Here is an 11305-nt window from a genome sequence, read left to right on the forward strand (position 1 = left end):
TCAGTTTTGTCGATTTCAAGAAATTAGCCCTACGTGATAAGCAAGACGAATTTCTTACTGGTAATTCTAACATTTTTTTTTCAAAGTACATTAGTTCGTTTATTGGTAAAATTTTAATAGGCTTACTAATAAAGTTTATCTTATTCAGATGTCATTGGTTTCTACAACAACATCGGTGAATTGCAAAAAAATATTCACACAAGAATGGGACAATCAGATAAAAAATCAATCTACATTGATAATGAGAGGTATGCTTTTTCTTATTAATGATACTTTACTATTTAATAAACCAACTAATCACCAATGGTATATTTTTAACTCTATTTCCTTATTTGTTGTTAGAATGGAATGATTGGAAATTACTTTCTGGGGAGATCGGATTAAACAAATACCACAAATCCTAACAAAAAATGGCCCAAGAGATATTATAACTGTGACTTCAACAACAGTCAGATTGTTCTCAAGTACATCTATCTAAATATGTACATTCAATAAATTTGAGTGATATGTGCTAATGTACAAAGTTATTGGGCTTTAGGTAAATATGTACTCCAAGCAACACCGGCAACAAAGGTGTATATAAACCTAGAAACAGATGATGCTCATACTTTAAAAAATAGGTAACAATTACTTATTTCACAGGAAAAAATCATGTACATACTTTAAAGTTTATGACATATCTCTCATGTAAAATGCAGTTCAAACAATCCACGGGCAGAGTTGCCAATTTCCAGAAAAAGACCATCTACCTATGCAACAGAGGCAATTCAAGTGAAAAATTTAGAAGAAATTGACACATTGCTACTGAGTAGGAGTGTAAAAAAAAACCGTTGACCCATCATCTGGTAGGGTACCCGGTCTTCACCCGCCACCCAAACCCGCACCGACCCAAAAATAGACCCGCCCCACCCCGCCACCGTTTTTACGCGGTCGGGCTATGGGTGTAGGTTCTATACTGAAACCTGACCCATCAAGCCGCCCGACCTGCCCCGTGTCAAAAGTCGTTGACCCAACCCCGTTAACCCGCACAATTTCAAGACTCTAACTCTAATATTTTTGTATTTTGTTTATATTTTCTTTTAACTTTTGTATGAATTTGGGAGATATGAACACAAACTTATGAGTTCAACATCAATTTCAAATAATCAAGTTTGAACATTTGACAAATATCAAAAGTTCAAATTCAACGTTCGAATTTTGGAAAAGATGAATCATTCATGTTTTTATTAATTTCGAATTCTTTTAGTTTATATTTTATTTTTTTGTACCATAGATCCTCGCTCCCATCTTCATTTTATCATGCTATGGAAAATAATCAATTTACAAATGGTAAATCACGAGAAAAAAGTTTTAAATTTACAGATATGATTTTGGGTTCAAGTTCAAGTTTTTTTATTTTAGTTTATTTTTTATTAATTGATTCCATTTTTTTCTCTATGTTGTGAATTGGAAATATATTACTTGCATAATTAAAAAGTTTTTTTTTTGTGAAATTGGGTTAAAATGATAATTTCCATCCGACCCGGATGACCTGCCCAAAACCCGCCTTGTAAGCTGACCCAACAGACCGGGTGATGGTACTAAGACATGACACTTCAACCCGCCCCGCCCCGCCCCGTTGGGGACCACTAGAATTGTATCCCCTAGACCCGCCCCACCCTATCCCATCACTATTTGATCCGTGGTTGACCCGGCCCGCCCCGTATTACACCCCTACTACTGAGTACTTCATCAGTGGTAACTTCCTGCCTTTATCCAAGTTCATGTGTAATTATTCTTTTCAATTATTGTTTGACTGTTTAACAAAATTTAAAATTATCAATGTATAGGGGAAAAAGGTACAAATTTAAAGCAAAAATATCAGATATTGACAACAAATACAACTGGCATTACAATTGTTGTGAAAGACCAGTCTTGAGAAGAAAAGTAGAACTAAAATATCCAGAATGGTGGTGTGACTATTGTTCCATTTCAATGAAAGAACCAACAAAAAGGTATTGAAACAAATATTATTAAATAAATTACAAATATTATCATAGAGACTAAAGTAATTACATTCTATGCAGGTACAAAGTCCAATTTGAAATAGAAGATTCAACATGCAAAAAGTTGATAACAACGTTTGATGATGAGGCCGAATATTTGTTGCAACGTCCTTTGGATGAACTGTTGGAAATTGAGAAACAGGTATTAATTAGCTTTAACTCTTTAAAATTACATTTATTTACAAAAAATCTCGCACGATGACATTAAAATATTCTATGCAGGAAAATGGCTTCGACTTGGTTTCTGAAATATTAGAAGAACCAATTGGCAAGGAATATGAATTTCAAGTCAGAATAACAAAGTATAACTGTGAAAATGGAAAAGATAGCTCATTAACCGTCTAAAAAATAGACAAAATTGAAAAGGTAAGTACAAATTTTACTGTTGGTTATATGCATTGTGGAACTTTAGCTTCCTTTCATACCCCGGTAATATTCATAGCTAATGTTTCGCTCTACTACTAACCTATCTTAAAAATAGGGCATCAAAATCATCAAACAAGATGATGAAGAACCAAATGCCAAAAAGCAATGTGTAGAAATTCAGGTAACATACTCATTCCCTAATACTTGGAAATAAAATATTGAAATAATAACTAATTATGAGATTTAAAATTATTCTTACTACAGGATTGATTGAATTCATAAGGCTTCTCATCAATAGAATCATGACGTAAACGAAGAAGTGCAAGACGACATACGAAAATACACTCAAGTTATATGTTGAAGTTGCTTTATTTATATATTTTTCTTATTTAAAGGGATATTATACATACATTAAACTCATTATTTGCTCATTGTTTTCCACTTAATTGAAAGTTCTTTACTATCTAATAGTGGTACTGCTGTAGGTTTGCTTATTTAAACATCTTTCAAAATGTATATGTCAGGCTTAGAAATATCCATTTGATTAGTTTAAAGGGGATAGTGTGCTTACAGTCTTTAGTTTATCCATGTCAAGACGCAGGAGTAGGTACTATCGTACTTTTGTGATAGGGAGATTTCACTAATGTTTGGCGAGTCTATGGAATTCCACCTGAACTAGAAAAATATATACGCAGGAGCATGTTTCAGCCAGATATCCCGTGGTGTTTTAGAAACACAATCTGACCGTCATAGATCTTTATAAATTCTAACAATGTGATGCAATGTCCAATTTTACATGTTTGGAAATGGTTTTTTTTTTCAACCACATTACGGGCTGGTGGTTGAAGGGGGAGGGGAGATTAATGGAATTGAGGGGATTATAGTTGGTAGAGTTGGAAGTGAAGGGATGGTTGTTGGAATGGTTGCTGGGATGGTGGGCAGTGAAATGGATGATATGGGTGTTGAAAGTGGTGGATAAAGCCGGGTATAAGACACCTTCTCCTATTAGGATGGCGGCGATACCACTTGGGTTGCAGAGAGATGTGATTGGGATTGTGGAACCGGGTCAAGTAAAGCTGCCGCTTTTGTACTTCCTATGTTGACTTATATATCTAGATTGCCACCTATGAGTGAGGAAAATGAGGCTGAGGGGTCCTTATGTTGTTGTTATGAGTATAAAAGCCAGTAATTCAGCTCTTAGAAACTTTAGCTTTCTTTTTACTCGACCTAAATCTTTGGCAATAGAACATTAGACCTGAATGGAAACCGCTTTCTTTGATGCTTCAATAGGTATCTCTACTTTACATCCTCCGCAGTCAATAGGTATGCAGCTGCAGAACATCCTGCAATAGGTATACTTTCAATAGGGTACCATTAGACTGAAACCCTGCAATCAATAGGTATGTCCTCACTACAAGAAAATGGGCTTTTTGCCACGGAAGCCCGGTATTTTTACCCACGGCTAATCACCCTAGCTAAATATCCAACAGATGTTGGCCGTCGCTACTGCTCAAAAGTCCGTAGCACTATTTTGGAACTCGTAGCCACTATTAAGCGACACTTTTAGCCGTGGCTGTTGCTACGGTACGGTTTCAACCGTGGGATACATGTGTGAACGGCTTTAGATCTTGTTATGTTGTCAAAAGCCGTAGGCAAAGGTCCACCTTATCACATATTATCTAAAACACAAGAAAACTTTAGAAAGACAGCTCGAAGCTGCTCGTATTCAACACTTGAAACCAACGAGAAGATCTGCCACTCCCACTTTGTGACTGGATGAATCGGAGTTATTATTTAATCGTTGGGATTTATGGGTGGAGGACGGATCGCCTCTTTTATTTCGATATTCAAAGGTAAAAATTATCTCTTTTGTGTTCTTAGTAAGGTAATTCTACAAATACCATCTTTTTTATATTTAAGCTAATTGGGGTTTCACTTGTCATGTTTAACTGAATTAATGTTGAAGCTTTGGTTTTTCGAGAACCCTAGTTCTTATAAGCCTAATTTCTTGAGTATTTAGGGTTTGGAAAGCGAAATCTGATTTGAAAACATTTTTGGATTTCAAATAGAAACTAAAACTACAATTGTTGAGCTCATATAATATGAGAGATAAGAGATGACTTTTGAACAAAGGTAGTGGCGAGATTTACTTGAGTTTAATTCCCTTTTTTTTTCTGTTTTTGGTAGCATTGTGTTGTCTTGGCAATTAGTTCACAATTAGGGCAAGGCAAATAAACTGAGAGAGTTGTGTTGGCTTGGCAATTTTCTGTTTATTAAAAAAGAAGGAAGATCGAAATCTGAATTAAAAGAACTTGTTACTCTTATGTCTATTCATCTCGCCAATCTCCACAGTTCGTGTTTTTTCTATGTCTATATTTGGTGGTTGTTGTTGTTCCATTCAAGTGAAATCTTTACTGACTCCTATTGAACTATTGGTTGAAATGAAGACGCTTTTTCATAAAATGTATATATACTTCACGATGAGGTCTTTAAACATATTTTATGGTTTTGATGTAGGCAAATCGTTCCATCTTCCTAGAAGAAGATCGAGTTAAAGCTGAAACTGAACGTGCAAAGGCTCCAGTTGACTTTACTACATTTCACAACTTTGTTGTATGAGAAAAACACTATTTGAAAGCCATCAAGGCTTGCATAGATTTCAAGTCAAAGTATCCTGATATTGAACTTGTACCCGAGGCAGAATTTTTCAGTAGTGTGCCTAAAGATATTAAAGAAACTTCAATGTCGAAGGATAGTGCTCATGATCTTATGCTAAAACGGCTCAATTTTGAACTTCACCAGGTAATTACATTGGTTCAGCGTTTCTATTATCTCACACGGCATTGATATGAAATATGAATTGTTTCGAAACATCTTGAAGGCTTCTATGCTTTTAGAACTTTTTTATTTTGTTGTTCTCTCTTGCTTTGGATGACACATACTTGGTGCTTTAGTTATTTATATTTTAAAGATATCTAGTTTCTAGACATGAATATTGTATCCGTTGAACAAATGAAAAGTAACACTTACAGGTAAGCTCACGGAAGAAAAAGAAGGTTTACTTTCGAAATTTCTAATTTATATTAGAAATTTGATTTATAGATTTACTCAAAAGATGGAGTAATGTATGGACATATGGTCCTTCTTTTAGTATTAGAAACAAACAGGAGGGCATTATTTTTCAACTCTGCCTTTGTTAGAATTTAATCATATGCCGCTCAGTTTTATTCATGAGTTCCTCAATGTTATAATTAATCCAAACCATTAAGCATGTCAAAGCTTGATTGGACTTAGAACCCCTTACTTGAGAATTGAATTAGTGACTCAAGTATCAAAGAAGAAAATAACAAAAAATTGGTACTTTCGTCGCAAGCACTTCGGCTTGGCTCGTTGTTTTACGTTACAATATACTACAATTGCATCCTACTAGATTGGAGATGAAATTAATTAAAATGGTTCCAGCTTTGTGATATGGATCATTGTTTTTATTGTATGTATGTTCTTGTAGGTGCTCAATTTGGTTAATTGGTGTGTTTGATATGTCTTAGGGGTAACAACATATATTGTCATTCAATTGGTATTGTATACCTTTTTCTGAGCACCCAATATGTAGCGGATTTCAAATTATTGATACTTTTCTTTAATACTTAGTATAAATATATTTATACGATTAGTTCGATTTTCTTTATATCTTAGTGTAAATATATTACTTTTGTTGCTAGTGCAACTTCCTTGGTCGCACCAAAAATCTCGTCGGTGTTTGTTTAGTCTCTTGAGGACTAGTTTCCAGGTTATGTCATTGGTTTTTAGGATAGGGTACCTAGCTCTAATGTTATATAGGTCTTTTAAGTCGTATGCTTGACTTCATCAGATTAAGCACTAACTTGAAACCAGTTTCGAAAAATCACAACAAGCTGGTGCTAATATAAAGTTGTAAGCATTCTTATTTTTTCTTGCAGATGCTTGAGAAAGCTCTTGGAGATCTTGGGAATAGTGTAAAGACTTTAAGTTGAGATTCATGCTAGGTATGGTCATTTCTTCGTTTGGTTCTTTGAACTTTTCTTTGTACTATTTATTTACGATATAACCTTATTATTTAGTTCTCTGACAATGTGCCGTTCTTTTGCATTTTGTATATTGGTTATATATATGGGCATGCTGAAATTATTTGGAGAAAGGTTGAAACCTTCGCCATAAATCTAAGAACTTATAAGTCTCAATAGACTTGTAGAATTGAAAAACCTTTCTAACACTCAATAATTCAATTTATTGGACCGAGTCAGCACTAATAATTTCCCCGTTAAGTTTCTTTGCTAATTCCAATGCAAATCTACTTTTGCCAGCACCAGTAGGACCTGATATCACAATAACCTTTTCCTTGTTTGTAGAACATGTAGTAGTTGTTGTTAACATACGTCTTGTGGCTGGTCTCAATCTTGACGCCAATGTACGAAATGTAGTCATTTCTGTACATGTGGCTGGTGAATAAACGGTTCGTAATACTAGCATACCGAGCACAATCACAAATTTTGTACCTATTGAATAATAAAATTGAAGCGCGATTAAAAAAGGGATGTGCGGACGGCGGGTATGGGAAATTTGGGAGTGATATTGGAGGGAAATAGAACGTGTAAACTAGAAAGAGATATATGAAATCGATGATATATCTCGATATAATAAGAAATATCAACAAGTATCATTGGTTTTTGATATTTTGTACTATTATGTCGCATAAGATTTGGAATATCCATTAAAAGAGTGAAGAGCCCTTGGCAGAGGTGCTACCGATGACCAAACATGCCCATGCAAATCTTGATGATGACTAGACACCGAAGCAAAAAGTATGAAAGCCGCATTTAAACTTCTTATGAAATAGAGGTCCATAAGTTACCCGAGAGAACGACACTTGTACATGAGGTTAAATTTTGTTCTTGCAGGTTACATTTCTTATGTGGTTGCAAATGGATTGGAAATTTAGTTGATTGCATCGGCCTAACCTTCAAGTTTTGAACTGCGGAGCTTACTACTCTATATTATATATTCTAGATTAGAGGCTTCCTAAAACTGTTATCAAAGTTACACAATGGGGGTTATTTTCAGATAGCTAGCCTCTCTATGTGACTATCTTGTTAGCATTTTTATCATCCCGTGTATTCGAAACCATAACTAAGGCAGTCTAAGTACTTAGTCAATGTTATGTGTGACCGCTCAAATAGGCCGGTCATTATAGGTTATGTTAATTGTCTCTGTAAAACAGTGTTGACCATTTACTGGTAACTTGTGCCCCTTCACGACTCTAAAAAAAGTCTAAAACTTTAATTTCCACTCACTAGCTCTCCCACTTCTACACTCGTACAGTTAGGGTATCAACCTCCAGCCCTCTCTCTCTGTCTCCAGATTAAGTCTGCAAAACAACGACCAAGAATAGCAATCAAACCAGGTTAGTTTTTTCGCCTTCAATCTCCTTTTCCTCTTCCATGTTAGGTTTCTCTTGATGTATGTAATTGGAACATTGATTCGGTCCTTTTAGTGTCACTACAAGAAAATGTACGTAAATACTGATTTTCATCATAATCTATATTTGCCTTGACTTGTCATATTGTAGATTTCCGATTAAATTGCGGTATTTATCTGAGAACGGTCAATTAACATTTCTGGAGTGGTCAATTAATTAGGGACCATCTGTAATTGGTGCTAACTTGGAACAGATAAAAGGTTGTTGAGTTAAATAAGTTATTTTGTGGTCAATTAAACATTGTTAGTAAAAACTCGTTCGGTCAGAGTGTAATTGTGGTCCGGTGTTTAACCCAATGCTTAAATTGGATAAACTATAATGTTGAATCTCTCCTTGCAGGAGTTATTTGGAGATGGAGAAGCGATTTAAAGTGTATGTGTACGAAGAAGGGAACATGCCCATTGTTCACGGTGGACCATGCAAGGATATCTACACATCAGAAGGAAGGTTCATACATGATTGGATTCGTTTCTGATTATGTTAGAGTTATTTCTACGAAGTACCCCTTCTGGAATAGGACACAAGGTGCTGATCACTTCATGCTCTCTTGCCATGATTGGGTGAGTTTTCTTGCCCCCCTCTCTCCCATATAACTTTCGTTACGCGTTAATGAAGTATTGCTTGTTAAATCAAGACAGAGATGTGTTGCATAAGTTTCACCGTACCTTAAATAGTTAAATGAGACACATAAATTTTGTTTCCTCTAGTGCGGTGGTATGTATGCAATTCACCACAAATGGCATGGTTAAGCTAGTTATATTCTTGATTCATATGGGCCGAGTCTACTCGGGCCCTATATAGTGTAGGAAAGAAGGACCCTAGTATGAGTAGTTTACTGATTGTCATTTGTCCATGGTTTAAATGTGAATGTTTTTCCTCAAAATGTTATTTAAATTATAGTTTGGGTCTTAGCTAGTTACATAACCAATTGATCCTGAATTTTACCACGTGGTCAGGAGGCCTCTGCAAGTAGAAACACTTTGCTCTACAAATGACTCAATCGGGGTCTTATGCAATGCCAACACTTCTTGAACTTTCAGGAAGGTTAGTTTCCCATATTGAACTGTTGATGATGGGAAACATGAAGTGGCCTGAAGTATATAAAGGGTTAGACTTGCCTTAACGGTATTGTGAAGGCCGGATGTCAAGATGGGAGTGTTCAAGTCCATGTTCTTATTTTAGAGTAAAACGTAACTTATAATTTCCTTTTTCAATTGAACAACTTGTATTTCTCCTTATTAAGTATATTTTGATAATTGTGTAATGAAGAATCTGTACAAAGTTTTGTGGATGATTGGTGGGTGTGCAACTAGAAAAATGTTAAAAAAGTTGAAATGTGACATTGGCCCTAATATTTTTTTTAATAAAAAAATCCTTTTCCCACATCCAAAGCAATGGCTAGTATTGTGTGACCGTGAGGCATAAACCAAGATTTCACACGGACTTAGACCGCCGCTACTTCCACGGACTTAGACCAACGCAATGACCGCGGGCTATTGGGTGGCTTTTTGCTACGGTCATGGCTGTGGGTACACCATTACCGACGCACAAAAAGCCCACGGTCGTGTGACGGATTTTGACCGTGGGAAAAACTCTTTTGCCACGGTTTTGGGCCGTGGCTAAAAACCTGTTTTCTTGTAGTGCCTTCAGAACATCCTCCCGATACTTTCATGATGGTGAAACCGATATACAATTTGTTTATGAGTACTCTACTACATTCCACGGTAGTATCTCGACTTTCCTCGCAGGTTTTGAATACGTATCATGCCCATGTGGAGTCCAATCGGGCAAACAAAAGTACCCAATTATATGCCACATGCCAAAGACATATCTATTTAAGTTTACCATTTTTCAATTTTCATCGCAAGGGAATGTTACCTATAGCAATTTTGTGGAATATATGGTAAGTGTGTTAAGTGTATCGTGTATGTTAAGTGTGTGTGCTATTTGTACTTATGTAGGTACCCATGTAGGTAACATCGTGCTATATATATCGCTGGCAATGTATCGGGCTATCGGTTGTACCGTGAATTTCAAATTGAGTAGTAGGACTAATTTGAAAGTCCAATGCAAATTGCAACTATAATGAGCTTGAGAGGCGGTCAATGAGTAATTTCATTATCGCTTCCACTAACGGAGCCAAGACCCATTCGCCTTCACTTGTCGAGGCCTCCTACATTGTATATCATTCATTTTTGGTATTAAAGAGCGATATCTTATCTAAAAATGATTGTAAAACATAGTTATTTTAGATAATTATCTATGAATCCATTTAGAAATCTATCAATAAAATCAATTGTTGTGTCACGGAAAAGAAACTTTAGTCCGAATCGAATCTCAATCCTCCAGCCCAAACATATACCATGGGACAGGGTAGTGTACATAATAATTGCTCATATAATGATCCTTAAGCAGATTTTTTTTAAAATACCACGTGTGCACCGGCTACTTTTGAAAAACCGGTGCGAAGCTCGGTTCGCATACTAGTACCATTATATATGACATGACATCGTCACGTGTATAGAACTATAGATATTGCTTATCCGATTGAAATATTGGTATATATCGACTGATAAGAGAGGTTTGATATATCAGCTCATATTTGTGTTTCAAGGTTGATTCAAACTTATAATCTAAATCTAAAATACTTTAATTCTCGCGACCAATAGTGATTTAATATTTTTTTAATGTATCTCTAAAACTCATCGTCTTTTTGTATGGCAAAAATCGTTAATATCGTCGACTACAGGGGCAATCACTTCGTCTTTTTGTCTTTTGGTATGGCAAAATCGTTGATATCGTCAACCACAGGGGTAATCACTTCGTCCTTTTGTCTTTTTGTTTCCAAAGTCAACAATAGATGCGTAGAGGAAAGAGAGACGTGAGAGAGAGAAAGAGAGACCGTAAAGCAGAGAGAGAAATAGAGACACGTGCGTAGCACATGCCATTGACTAGTAATATTAAAATAAAAATATTTTTCAAGCATAGAGATTCGACATTTAATACTTACAACAAATGCATATATTTGATATTTTGGTCTATGACCGATGTGGTGTTTGATAGGAATGACCGCACTCTTTCTTGGGATAAGAGTTGCTTACATTTATCAAGTTTTTGGGTAAACTTGAATCAAACATTACGTGAAGTTCATCTCTCTCTACTTATAGATATTTGGTGACCTTCCTTATTTGCTCCGGTTCGTTGTCAGGATAGATCCATATTTTGTGCTATCTTGATGATTCAACATTACTCTTGATGTTACAAAGTAAATGTCTTATTGATTGGTCGTGACCGAGCTCCAAGATCGCACTATATCATTTGCTTCTATATATGGTTGTAACTGATGTTTGGGATGACCTGGGTTTGGGTCATCGGTACG

This window comes from Coptis chinensis, chromosome 8 (assembly GCF_015680905.1).
Source record: "Coptis chinensis isolate HL-2020 chromosome 8, ASM1568090v1, whole genome shotgun sequence".
NCBI lineage: Eukaryota > Viridiplantae > Streptophyta > Magnoliopsida > Ranunculales > Ranunculaceae > Coptis > Coptis chinensis.